This window comes from Phocoena phocoena, chromosome 1 (genome assembly GCF_963924675.1).
Source record: "Phocoena phocoena chromosome 1, mPhoPho1.1, whole genome shotgun sequence".
Taxonomy (NCBI): domain Eukaryota; kingdom Metazoa; phylum Chordata; class Mammalia; order Artiodactyla; family Phocoenidae; genus Phocoena; species Phocoena phocoena.
Window position 1 is genome coordinate 56647420 of NC_089219.1, and position 14189 is coordinate 56661608.

General features: G+C 41.7%; 1 protein-coding gene across 1 annotated transcript in view; it reads left to right on the top strand.

Annotated features, from left to right (window-relative positions):
- Positions 1-2115: 2115 nt before the first annotated feature.
- PDE4B (phosphodiesterase 4B) overlaps positions 2116-14189 on the top strand; it is a 618793-nt gene continuing 606719 nt past the window's right edge. The window contains exon 1 of the mRNA XM_065885940.1: positions 2116-2240. The gene's annotated coding sequence lies outside the window, so the exon portion shown is untranslated. The remainder of the gene's footprint in view (positions 2241-14189) is intronic.

The following is a 14189-nucleotide window of genomic DNA, read 5'->3' on the forward strand; positions in this document are numbered from 1 at the left end:
CCACATGGAGCAGAGACCAGCCATCCCAGTTGAGCCCACCCCGATTTGTCACCTCACTGAATTGTAGGCCAATAACTGGTAGCTTCTTAAACCATTGTTTTGGGTGGTTCGTCATGCAGCAGTACATTACAGATTCACTTTTATTGCTGCCTCAAAAACAGACTGCTTTCAGTAATGATGACTTCTCTGTAAACGTACTCCCTTTGAGTCCCTGAAGTAAATTTGGTTCAGGAGACCTTTTGCTAACAGCTCCGTGCTCCCCAGTTCTTGCAAACAAGGAATAGGGCTCCTACATCTCACAGCAACTACCTCATCTTTAAGGATTATAGTTTTGTTGCCCCTGATACCTGCTACTGGGTTCCCTGGAAACCCTCTGTGCCTCTTATCCCCTCCATGTGTGCCTCTTCTGCCTTATAGTTTAATCGATGACATCATCTTCATACTGGAGTCCATTTAATTCTTTTTTTGCAACAAGAACGCTTTGGACATATTTTTCAGAAGACGATATAATAACCTAGAGTGCTTTAGTAATCGTTAATACTTTTCAAAGTTCTAATATTCAGAGAGGGGGAGCGTGCCACTCAGACTGGTTCTTTTTTTCTGAGACTGAATCACAGTTTAGGTTCCCATCCCACGCTCTGTTCGGGCAACGGTCTCTTTATATTTAATGAGTCTGACTAATTAATCATCACTGGATTTCAGGAAAAAGAGATTATATTGTCATCATTTTACAAAGACTGTGTCAGAACCATGACCGTGTTGCAGGATTTATTGGCTTCTCTCCAGATGCTCATTGCTTCCATATTATTAATTTTTGGCTTTGGGCTCAATTTCAAGCTAATAGGTAAGGTAGATGGTATAGGATGTAAAGCAACAGGTCCAAGAAGGCAGCATCTCAGCTGGGGAGGACCAGGTGTTCTACACTCCAAGGGCTAGTGTTTGGTAATGTTTCCTCCGAAACTGTAACTGGGAAACAGTGCAGGGCAGGAGTTCATTACTTATCTACATTAATAAGCACTCAGGTGTGACTTTGAATGAGTGGGTATGTAAAGCTGGTTTGGATTAATTGCTGAATAATAGAAGGTTATTGCCACTTCTTTGGGACACTGCTATTTGCCCCTTAATGCACAGTTCAAAAGGGATCTAATTCCATGACCCATTCCCCCTCCAGCTAGAGAAAATTCCTCCCACTAATGTAATTGGTATGTGTTTCTGTAGTGTAATACTTGTATCGTCAGTTCTGGGCTTTCATAGTTGCTTCTCCCACTAGGCTGTGAGCTCCTTGGGTTTAGGAACTGTGTCCTAATCATCTCTGTACCCCAGCATCTGGCACAGTATGTTGTGCTCACTGCAAATGGGTGTGCCCTAATATTTATTGGCATAAACTGAGAAATAAGCCAATTTTATCCATTAAGGTCTTTCTGGTCTCGAGCTTGTTGGAGCAGCTCAGTAGGCAGAGTTAACTGCATTCCTATCTTTCTCTTTTCCTTGCCAGCTTTCTTCTCTCTTTCCATGACTGCAAGGGTTGGACAACTGGGGAAAAGGAAGGCTGTGTTTCTCACAACGCCCCCCGCCCCCCAAGACCCCCATAGCTGGCAGGCCTCCACGCAGCTGCGTTCTTTCAAGGTGGGGCAGTCAGGCTCCCGGGTGCCTGTTGCTGGGTCACACAAATTCCCAAGTTTTGGGACCCACTCCCAGGGTATCTTGGTGGGGCACCTCCGCGGTGGGGATCTGACCGGTTGGCTCAGTAGCACTGCGCTGATCCACTCTTGGACCTCCTTTGCGCAACCAGAGAGCAGCGGACTCTCACCCTCCCTCGGGCTCCTTCCACGTAATTGCCCCACTCACTCCCTCGCCTTCCCGCACCCGAGCTCTGAGTGCCCTCCCTCCCCATCCCTCTTTGTGTCACCCTTGGCTGCGGAGCCTCGAGCACCGTATTCACGGCGAGTGACTGACACGTTCCAGGGACTGCCAATCGCGGCGAGCGCGGCCAGCGGGGGGAGGGTGCGTAGTGGCAGACGGCCGCTGGGATTATGAATGGGAGCGGGGGGCGGGGGCGGCGAGTGTGGGGTTCAAACCAGGCTTTTCGGCATCCAGCTTTGGCTAGGCATGCAGGACTGCGCGTAATCCTTCAGCCAGGGAGGGAAGGGAGATGCCGCGAGCTTCCAGCTGAGAGTGAGGGTTATTTTGCAAAACTCCCTTGGTCTAGTGCTGGTGGAGTACTGCGGGCGGTCGGCGAGGTAGGTGGGGGAGGAAAATAAGCGGGGTGGGGAATCGGGGAGAGGCCAGACGGCTGGGGACCGTGTGCCTTGCTCCTTAGGATTGACAGGTGGCCGCCGCAGCAGTTACAACCTACTACACAGCATCTAGTCCGTGCAATAAGATCCAATTGTTATTCCCCGCGCCGGGCTGAAGAGCGCAGCGCGGCAGACCAAGTGCCGCCGGCGAGCTGTCTCTCCGGGGGAGCGGGGCAGTGGGAGTACAGAGTGGGAGTTTGGAGGGCCAGCTGAGGAGACAGGAGCTCGGGGCCGCGTTGCGGCCGTCCGTGTCGCCCCTGCGAGGTCCTCCACGCCGGAGGGTCCGCGCGCGCTCCGCAGCCGTCCCTGGTTTGTGCGCGCCTTTCCGGGGCTGCCGGCCCCGCTTCCGCGGTGGCTGCGGGCTGTGGATCGCCGGCCGGGCTGCACGCGAGCGGCGCGCCAGCGTCTCGCCGGCGTCTCCCCGCTGCCTCTTGTGCCCCGCGCAGGGAAGCGCGGAGGGCTCGCTCGCCTCGCACGGACTAGCTGCGCCGGGCGGAGTCGCCGCCGGAGCCGCCGCCGGAGCCCGCGCGTCCAGAGCGCGGCGGCCGCGGCAGTGCAGCGGCGGCGCGTCGAACAGGACGAGGGCGGCTTCCGCGAGGGTAGCCTGAGGTAAGGGGTGTCCCGTGGGCTGCAGGTTTGTTTCCCCCTGTCTCTTACTCGGTCACACAGCGAAGCCGAAACGGAGAGTGTGGGTGCTGCGGCGCTGGTAGGGAGCGCGGGGGGGAATATGGGGCCGCGCCAGGATGGTCGCCTTGACCGCAACGTTCCTACCCCTTGTGGTAAATCCGCCAGCCGGCCCTTACTCTTCGCTCGCTCCTCCTCAGCCTCTGCCTTCGGCCCTGAACTCTTTGGAAAGTCCCTGGGAAGGAGAGAGCCAAGGGGGGATGGAGAAAGGCAGAAGAATTCGCCCGGGAGTGGGCGAAGGGTTGGCGCGCTGTGCCGGGTGATTGACAGCGGGCACGGGAGGGAGCCTGAAGTACCCGAGAGTTTGCAGGGCTGCGGCCCCAGGATGGTCCTGCCTGCCCGGGGTTTGGGGCACAAGTGGGTGCACCCAGGCCACGGCTTAACGAAGGCTCCGCTAGGAACTTTTGGGAAGCGTTGTCTCATGTTTGGGGAGGGGTGCTGGGGTGTGTTTAGGGCCTGGCCCTTTCTAAGCTACGAGTGTGTGTGTGTGTGTGTGTGTGTGTGTGTGTGTGTAGTGTTTTTTCCCGCTTCCTTCCTGCCTTCCCTCCTCTTCCATCTTCCTCTTTTGCTTCCTTCCTTCCCTTTTTCACAGACCACCCCCCTTCCAAGTGCTGTATTTCAAAATATTCTGAACCTACTGTAGTCAATGGCTTTTAAAGCAAGTATGAAGAGAGCACAGAGGAATAGCTCTTAAATAGTGTGGTTCATTTTAAAGACAAATATATGTGTATACACATGCCTGGGATAAATTTAAAGAAATATTTTGAGGCTCCTGCCTAAAATTACATTATATTTACATTATGTTTACATCACATGTATATGATATTACTAAACAGAAATGATAAATCTGTGCATTTTGTCTCTTCGATCTGTATGAGATACAACTGTTATTTGAATCACATCCATCTTTTAAATTCAGAGGTTTCTGGCTACTTGAAAGCCCTGGGCTACAGTGTAAAAATAAAAGGCACATTAAATTTCAAAAAAAGTACAGATGCTGGTTTCTTTTTAGTGGACCATCCACGTTCCCCATCTTCCTTTTACTAAAAGCTGGTTGTTTTGCCAATAATTTTCATAAAAGCAAAATAATCTGGGTACTTTTGCCTAGTGTTTTTACCTAAGCCTGAGGTGTAGGGAGGGGTCTGGAAGTTATCTGTGCATGAATTCGACATGAAGGTGGATAAGGTAAATGATTTCACTTCAGGTAAAAGGAAATTCAGCTGCATTTACCTCTGAGGGTACCTCACTTACATTACGATATGCCAAGAGAAATCCCCTAAATGTCAACATGTGTCTTCAGCATAACAATGGTCTATTCAACTCTTCAAACCTGTACTTGTAGGACTTGGCTAGTAACATATTTGCTGGCTGTTTGTGTTTTTTCAACAACAGAATCCCAATTACAAAAAATGAGTAAAGTTGTTGAGTAGACTGGAATGGTTGAGAGGGCATGATTGTTACATTGAGGCCGTCTGTCTGTATATCTGTCATCTCTCTGTATTTCTTATAACAGTTGTGAGGTAATCAATTTTGCAATATGTCTACGTGTATTTTTTTTCTCAGTCGATCTGCCTTTTAGTTTATTTCTGACTTGACATATTTTGCAAAGATAAATTATATTGAATTTCTCTGGAGGGTACCCACTTAAGCATGCTTGTTTCTTTTGAATAGAACTGGTTTTGATATGAGGAATGAGATATCAATCATATATGGTTTTCTGATCTTGGAGTCTTTTGCCTGTCTAGAGACAGGTATTTAATAATAGTACTGTGCCCGAGTAAGGATTTGTGTTTGATAAAAATATTAGATACAATAATGGTATTTTTATATCGTTTACAAACTGAAACTTTGAAATTGTGAAGGAATAAAGAGTCCCAGGTTGCTCTTAATCTCTTATTTGGCTTACTTTGATTAGGGAGCAAGAGGTACATGATGTAGTCTTGAGTTAGAAGGATTTGGGGCTTAGCAATTTGGAATTATCTTTTATTATTATGGCATAAAACGTCATTGCTCTTTCCAAGACAATTTGAGCAGCAGGCTTCAGAGAAAGTGTTGGGGATGTTGATCACAGGACAAATGGGTTCCTTTGAGCGCTGTTGTTTTGCAGTCACCTTGTGGTAATATGGCAGACCCTGTGATGTGCCAAACCCCCCTTCAAGGAGAGCTTGTTGCCTCAGCTTGTGGGAGTGCTATCAGCAGACGGTCTTTGAGGGCCAGTCCCTTTGAGGATTGCCTGAACTGTAGAAAGCCCCTTTGTCCAAGGTCACACCACTTTCCAGGGCAGCTCACATCCAATGGCTGATCCATGTTAGAGTATAAAGGCTCGGCCATCTCAGTCCAGCTCCAGGTAACTCTGAAGGACCATTCTGGCTCTGGAAACCCCCATGGGGCTTGGGTTGCAGCACCAAGTCTCCCTTTGCCCATTTCTGCTTCCTTCCCCATTCTCAGGTGTTGATAGCAAGGCAGTGCTTAATAAAATTGCATGCTCAACTTCATCTTGGAGTCAGCTGCCCTGGGGAAGCCATCCTATAGCAACACCTCCTTCATGCACATTAGTTTTGCCTGTTTTAATCTTTTAAAATATAGTGTCACTTCTCTCTGGAGGACATTTCTATGTCCTTGATCCTCTTCTGTCCCTCCTTGTTATACCATTCTTTCCTTTTAGTGGACTTATACTTCTTTTACTCTCTTTTTGGTCTATTGATTTAAATATTGTATATATTTCTATACTTTGAGTAGTAGGTATTTTTATGTTTTCAACATTCATGTTTTGTCTTAACAGATGATATTAATCAAAATATCTACTCTCCTCTCGAATACTAAAAGGCTCTACAATGTTATAATTCTGATCATACTTCATGTTTCATAATATTGTATAGTGATATAGTTCTACTACATTTTTTACAGCCATTATGTCATTTTTTTATATATTTAGTTTTTCCTTTTTTTTGATTGTTTTCATAGTCAATGCTCATTTAAATTTACCCATGTTTTCTATGTTCGCTATTGCTTCTTGCATCCCTCTCTTTCCTTCTAGATTAAAATTCCTCTTTATTAGAAGTATGTAGCTATTTGGTAAGCATATACAGATAAAACTCTGAATCTTTTTACTGTTGTTGTTTGTTTGAAACTGTATTTCATCCTAACACTTGAATAACAGACTATCTGAGAGCAGGATTCTAACTTGACAATTATTTATCTCATCATTTTGAAGATATTGTCTCTCTTGTTGATGATGAGTAGTTCCTTCATTGCTTTTAAGATTACTTTATAAATTAGAAGTTTGGGATTAACAGAGACACACTACTATATAGAAAACAGGTAAACAAGGACCTACTGTATAGCACAGGGAACTATATTTAATATCTTGTAATAACCTATAATGGGAAAGAATCTGAAAAACTATACATATGTGTATATATATATATATATATATATATATATATATATATATATAAAACTGAATCACTTTGCTGTGCACCTGAGACTAACACAGCATTGTAAATCAACTATACTTCAATTTACAAAAAAGAGATTACTCTGTCTTTGGTGTTCTGCAGTTTTACTGAGGTATGCCCAGGTGTGGGTTTATTTTTACGTTTTCTTCATGGGATTTCTTATGCTTCTTTAATCAGATGACTCTTCTGTTTCTTGAATTATTAAAAATTCATAGCATATCTCATCATACATTATGTTGCCTTCATTGTCTCTTTTTTTTTTTTTGCGGTACACGGGCCTATCACTGTTGTGGACTCTCCCGTTGCGGAAAACAGGCTCTGGACACGCAGGCTCAGCGGCCATGGCTCACGGGCCCAGCTGCTCCGCGGCATGTGGGATCTTCCCGGACCGGGGCACAAAACCGTGTCCCCTGCATCGGCAGGCGGACTCTCAACCACTGCGCCACCACGGAAGCCCCATTGTCTCTATTTTTCCCACTGGAATTCTTAGATATATGTTGGACCTTCCTGTTTTGTGTCTCGTGTCTGTTACCTCTGTATTATTTTCTATTAAGAAATATTTCAAAAAGGCATTTGGGTAATTATTCAGGACTATTTTCCAGCTAACTAATTCTTCATTGATATCTATTGCTTAAATTTCCATTGAGCTATGAATTATTTTTTTATTTCTAGGAGTGCTATTTGATGCCTTTTCATATCTTCCTGTTTTTTCCCTGAGTTTTTCTATCCTTTTATTTTGGATTCTATTCATATTTTCTCTTTAATAATTATACATGTACTTATTTTATAATAAGTATCAGATTGTTTTCTTACTTGAATTCTTCTGGGAGTTACTCGTCCCAGTGGTTGGGTTTACTGGTTCTTCCAGAACTATATATCCGCTTAAAGGAGGATCCTTTCCTCATGTGGTTTATTATTGGGATTATGAATTCATCTTCAGCTGGGTTTCTGCTTTTGGCTTTTCCCTGTGATAGCCATATTCTTCCTAGTTTTTGGAAGTTTCCCTGTAGAGTGATATTGTGTTTGCTTCTGTAGATTAACCAAGGGATTTTGCTGGTCTAGGATCTATCAGATTTAAAAAATTATTAAGGTATAATTGACATGTTATATAATTGACATTTTATTAGTTTCAGGTGTACAGCATAACGATTTGCTATTTGTATGTATTGTGAAATGATCACCACGTTAAGTCTAGATCATCCGTAGAATTGGCTTTTTCATTAATTTCTTGGCTTGAGATTCCTATACCACAGGATAGGAATACCAGGTGATGTAAATTCAAACTGTGTGTGGGGAGGTTGTTTAGGGATTTAATTCAAAGAATCCTTTTTCTTTTTCTTCTATCCAGAACCCCAGGAAGAGACAAACCTTCTTGCTGCTTCCAGGCCAAACTTCTAGTCCTTCTTAAACTAAATGGTCAATTCTTTCAGGGTTCTTAGGCAGAGGTCTCAGCTCCTTCTTTTCATGGGTCCCAAACTAAGTTTCCTGTCCCTAAACACATGTGAAATCTCCAGCCTCTTGGCATTTGTGCCTGCATCTAAGTTGTATATAATTTTGGGTTGCTGTATTACCGATTTCTGTGCCTGCTATTACCGTATCTGTTTCCTTTCTGTTCTGACAGCTACAGATTACCTTTCTTTTTTTTTTCTTCAGGCTTAACACTTTAACCTATTTCAATTTTTCCGGTGTTTTAAAAATCTAAGTATATATGTGTTTGTAGTGGAAGGGAATTTGGTTCACATGAACTCAGTCTGCCTTGCTGGTGGCATAAGACGTCTTTCTGTGACTATATAACACTGAGAATCAACTCTTTTCAGTTATTTTCTTTTTTTTTATACTATCCTCACATTATTTTTAAAAGCTTAATTTATGCTAGTCCCCTTGTCTATTTTTTCTTTTTGTGACATTAATATTTATGTTGAGTCCAGGTCAGTTGACTTACAGAGTGTCTCTAAGTATGGATTTGTCTAATGGCTTACTCATTTGGTTAGGTTCAGGTTAAATATTTTCAGCAAGAATACTCCTGAATTGGTGATATGTACTTCCTATTGTATCACAACAGGAGAGTCTGGTTGTCCCATTACTGGTGACTAAGTCAGAGCACTTGAAAGATGGTCGCTACCAAATTGATCCTTTTTTTTTCCTTTGAGGTTAATATAGACTGTACAGTGATACTTTGAGACTATGTGAAAGACCAGCTTCCCCACAACTTTCACCCAGTATTCTTTCTAATTAAATTTTTTATTTTGAGACAATTGTAGATTTACATGCAGTTGTGAGAAATAGTACAGAGAGATCCTGTGTACCCTTCATTCAGTGTTCCCGAAGAGTAACATCTTGGAAAAGTATAACACAATATCACAACCAGGCGACTGACACGATATCATCTGCAGCTCTTATTCGGATTTACCAGTTTTACACTTATTTGTGTAAGTGTTTAGTTCTATGCAATTTTATCACATATGTAGGTTCCTGTATTCACCACCACAGTCAAGATAACAGAATAGCTCCATCACCACAAGGAGCCCTGGTGCTGCCCTTTTTATAACTACACCCACGTCCCTCACACTCCCTGTCCCATTCCTAACCTCTGACAACCACTAATCTGCTCTTTATCACTATAAATTTTTCATTTCCAAAGTGTTATATAAATGGAATCATAGGTTATATAATCTTTGAGGTTGTTTTTGTCCTCCACTCACCATAATTCCCCAGAGAATCATCCAAGATGTCATATGTGTCAATGGTTTGTTCATTTTTATTGCTGAGTACTGTCCCATTGTATGGGTGTACCCCAGCTTGTTTAGGCATTGAAGGACATTTGGGTTGTTTCCAGTTTTTGGCTATTATGATTAAAGCTGGTATGCACACGTGTGTACAGGTGTTTGTGTGGATATAAGTTTTCACTTCTCTGGGATAAATGCCCATGGGTGTGATTGTTGGGTCCTATGATAATTGCATGTTTAGTTTTATAAGAAACTGCCAAACCATTTTCCAGGGGGGCTGTATCTTTACATTCCGACCAGCAATGTATGAGCGATCCAATTTCTCTGCATTATGTTAGCGTTTAAGTCTGCCATTTTATTATGTTTTCTCTTTGTTTCCTCTGTTTCTTGTTCCTTTATTTCTCTTTTCTTCTCTTCCTGTGAGTTATTTGAACATTTTATATGATTCCATTTTGATTTATTTATAGTGTTTTTGAGTGTATCTCTTTGTACAGTTTTCTCAGTGGTTGCTCTGGCTATTACTATATGTATTTGGGTCTCTTCTCTTGGTTCTATTTAAATGCTGTTGTTCTGAGTGTAAGACAGTGTTATGTTTTTCGTTTCACTCATTGAATATTATTTAAACAACTCATATTGGGAAAGAATTTGTGGTTGACAGTTCTTTTCTCTCAGCACTTGAAAAATGTGCCACCTCCTTTAGGCCCCCATGGTTTCTGACGAGAAAATTGTTGTCATTTGAATTGATGCTCTGCTAAAGGCAATGTGCCATTTCCCTCGGGCTAGTTTAAGATACTTTCATTGTCTTTAGTTTTTTAGAAGCTTAGTGATGTTGTGTATTGGTATAGATTTCTTTGGGTTTATTCTGTTTGAGATTTGATCAGCTTCTTAAATCTATAGGTTTGTGTCTTGCACCAATTTTTTCCTAGCATTATTTCATTATTTCTTCAAATACTCTTCAGCTCTACTGTCTTTCTCATGTCATTCTGGGAAGTGATGATATGAATACTGGATCTTTTGTTACTGTCCCACAGGACCCTGAGGCTCTGTTCTTCTTGTTCTTCTTCTCCTTTTCCTTCTGCTCCTCCTTCTTTTTTTTTTTTTTTTTTGTCTAGTTTCTCTCTGTTGTTCAGATTGGATAAACTCTATTGATCTATTCTGAAGTTCACTGATTCTATCCTCTGTCATCTCCAGTATTGAACCCATCCAGTGAGTGTTTTATTTTGGTTATCGTACTTTTTAGTTCTATAATTGCCATTTGGCAGTTAGAACTTATTAGAACGTATGCATCTTCGTTGAAATTTTCCATTCTTTTTTTTTTTCAGAGAATTTGAGTTTGTTTGTTGAAGCACTTTTATAATGGCTGCCCTAAAATTCTTACTAAATAATTCCAAATTCTAACATCTGATTCACTTCAGTGTTGGTTTTAGTTGATTGTCTTTTCTCATTCCAGTTGTGATCATGTCTTGGGTATTTTGGGTACCATGTTAAAAGGGTCTGGGTCCTATTGAAATCTTATACGTTAGCAGACAGTCACCCTGTGTAGGTTTAGTACACATGTCCAGGATTACTTTTGTGGGCTGTGGTTCCAATGACAATTTACTTTGCAGAAGCTTTATGGTGCTGCTTCAGTCTGCCTGGCTTGACTGGTGCTTCTGGAGCTCCCACTGAACCCTGCTGATGCCCCTGAAGGGGGCAGAAGGGACCTGCCAAGGCCAGTCCCCCTGATGCCTGTAGGTGAGGGAAGGGATTTTTCAGCCTGCAGGAATAAGGAGCACTCCTGGGCCTGGAGCTTGTTATGGCAGGAATCCCCCTGCCAGTGCTGAGAGGCCATCTGGTGTTGTTGGCTGGATCGCAGTTAGACACAAGGGAGGAATGTAAGCTCACCTGTATCACCTGCTGCTAGATTCGGGGGGTTGGGAGACCCTGGACCTGCATAACCTGCTATTGGGTAGGGGGTCATAAGGTACCTTCTGCTCTGTTGTTCCTCTAGTCCAAGGCCGGTAACCAGTCCACCTCCTTTTCACTGTTCTGAGTCCTCCTTTGGTTGTCTCTTTCCTTATTTTCAAGGTTTAGAGTTATATTAAGTGGGGAGGAGGAAAGTATATGCCATCTTGTCTGCACTGGAAGTATATGCTTTTTAAAAAAACTCTTAACTCCTCAGCCACGTTATCTGTTAATATAGTAGAAAACAATAGTTTGACTTGTGTTCTCCTGTAATTTGCATTTGTTTTAGAGACACAGTATAACCTCAGTTTAAAAAATCAGTACATATCTTATTTACTTTAATAAATATTACTATAATTGAATAATTTAATGTTAAGTCACATCTTGCCAGTGGAATATAAGACAAAAAAATCTATGTATACTGTATTTTCTGTATTGAATATTTTTCTCTAAGTTGCCTTAAAGCATTTGAAAAATATTAATATTTTTTATCTGTTGCCATCTCTGGGAATTGCTAAAAGAAGTTCTATATCAGATGGACTTTAAACAGTAGAGAAAATAAATGACATTATTTGCACAAGCAACATACTGATATTTTGTGTAGATTAAGGAAAAGATAACAGGATTCTGTTTTTGGCTATCCTGGTTTATACCACAGTGCTGACTCATAGAATTACAGCCTTTCTAAACTGAAAGCGAACTTAGAGATCGCCTATTTCAATCCTATTGTTTTATAGTTAAGAACATTGATACCTTGAAAGGCCATAGGGAGCTTAATTTCCTTTAATTCAATAATGGCAGGGCTTGTTTATTATAAGTTCTTAGCATTTCTTAATTTTATGTTTACTTTAAGAAATCAGAATCACTTTCTTTTGAGAAGACTTAACATTTTATATTGAGGCATGGGTTTTCAGTATCCTTTTCTAAAGAGAAAAGAATACTTTAATAAGTTGGGATGGCATGATGGTACTCTTTAAAAAATAAGTATGTTTGAAAATCTCATGAACATATGGACCAATTATCCTGCAAAATTAACATAAACTCAAAAGTTTGCATATAATCTTGGAGATTTATGAACTCCTGAGGAAGAGTCCTAGATTCTGTTTTTGTATTGTTTGTACCATGTGATGGTATCTGTGGATGGTCTTTGCTGGGAAAGTGACTTAAATGTCTCATTTTATAGACAGACTCACCTTTAAAGGCTTGTGGGTTGTGGCACCATGCACTGGTGTGCTGAGGAATTTGTTTTCCTGCAGGTTCTAGAGAGCCAGTAGGTGAGAAGGATATAGCAAGACCAGCAGATGTTAAAACAGACTGTGGGAAATAAAAAACAGGCAGCTCAGCCTACAATACTTGCTCCCTCCTCCTCCATACACACATATACACAGATCTCTAGATTCCTTGGAAAGATTCTTCCTCTGCTCCTGTCTCCTTTCACTCTCTCACTATAGAGAGAAACATTGCCCTTGGAGGCTATTCTCCCTTCCTCTAGTAACGCTGCTCTGGTGGTCATTTTAACCCAATTTCACCCATATCAAATGTTATAGGTTGAAAGAAGAAAGCATAGAGTGGCATTTGATGTATTGACTGGGGACTTTTTGAGAGTAAGAAGAAAATGACATCCATGGTTTTTCTATATTATGGATCATAATAATTTAAGAACACAGAATGATACATGTCTCTAAATTCAGAGATCAGGAAGTATTTATTAGAGTAGTTGAAATTACTTTTAGGAAGCTACCTATATATCCTTAAAGGAAGCTACTCTGTACTTCTCTGTAACTAAGACCCTGGAATGACTTGAAGTGCCATGATGTATACTATGGTGAAAAACTCAATGCAGAAAAATGAGGCGGTTGTAGGGAAACAAATAATAGAATGACAGGTTTTTCTTCCTAGTGATTTTACATCTTTTAAAAGAGTGAAAGGGGGTTTGTTTTTAGGGTTGCTCTTTAATAACTGCATAAGTGAGGACTTGGAATAAGAAGCCCTGAGTTTCTGTTCTGCTTTGCAACTAAGTGGGTAAATGACATCCCCTGGGTAAGGCTTAGGGTATAATTAAGACTTTGAATTACGATAATTTCTAAGATTCTTTCTAGCATTATGATTTGGTGAAACTTTAGATTAAAAGGTATTATTTGACACAAAATTAGTGGAATTTTTGGATAAGCCTGTGTAATTAAGCATAGTCAATATCCGTAGTTTCCCACACCCACTGTTGAATGAGGGCTGACCTACTACGTGGATGTGGAGTCTGTGGATACTGAAGTGCCACTGAACTATGCCATTATATATAAAGGACATGATCATTCACATATTTTGGTATCTGTGGGGGTCCTGAAGCCAATTTCCCCACCCTCTTCCATCCCCGCAAACTGAGGGACCACTGTATTATTCATAAGAAAGCACTCCAGGGAATCAAATTTTTAGTTTGAAGTTATTATACTATAATACCTTGATTTGGTCCGAAATTTACAATAATTAGAGAGGTCATGGTTGGATGAGGACTACCCAACTGTATGGATACAACACAACACAATTTGGGGAACGAACACTTTAATGCAGATGGTGATAATTACAATAGTGAGGATGCTAATGAGGATGGCTCTAGATTTAATTGGTCTGGAGGGGTAGCGATATTGTGGATCGCTCCTTTAGCATCCATTCAACCTCTTTCTCTTTCATCTTGCTCTGCTATACAAGCTGGAAAGGAAATTATTCAACTTCCCAGTCTCCCTCGAAGCTCGGAATGGCCCACATTACAAAGATTAGATGGAGATTTCTGGGGACCACGTACATTTTTGAAAAGGCAAAGTTTCTCAAGGAGAAGGCCTTTGCCCTTGACCCTTATCACGTTTTTGCTTTGAGGTGAGCAGCTGTCTTGCAAGCATGAGGAATAAAACCACAAACTTAGGATGATAAAACTCGGATTTTTGATGACATCTTAAAGTGGATATATCAGCTCTGCACTGCCTACCTCCAGTCTATTATTCCAAGAGAAAAAAATTACAACTCCTGACTATTTCTTCCACTATTTATTAGGTTCTCTGTTACTCCCAGCCAAATACATTCCCAACTGA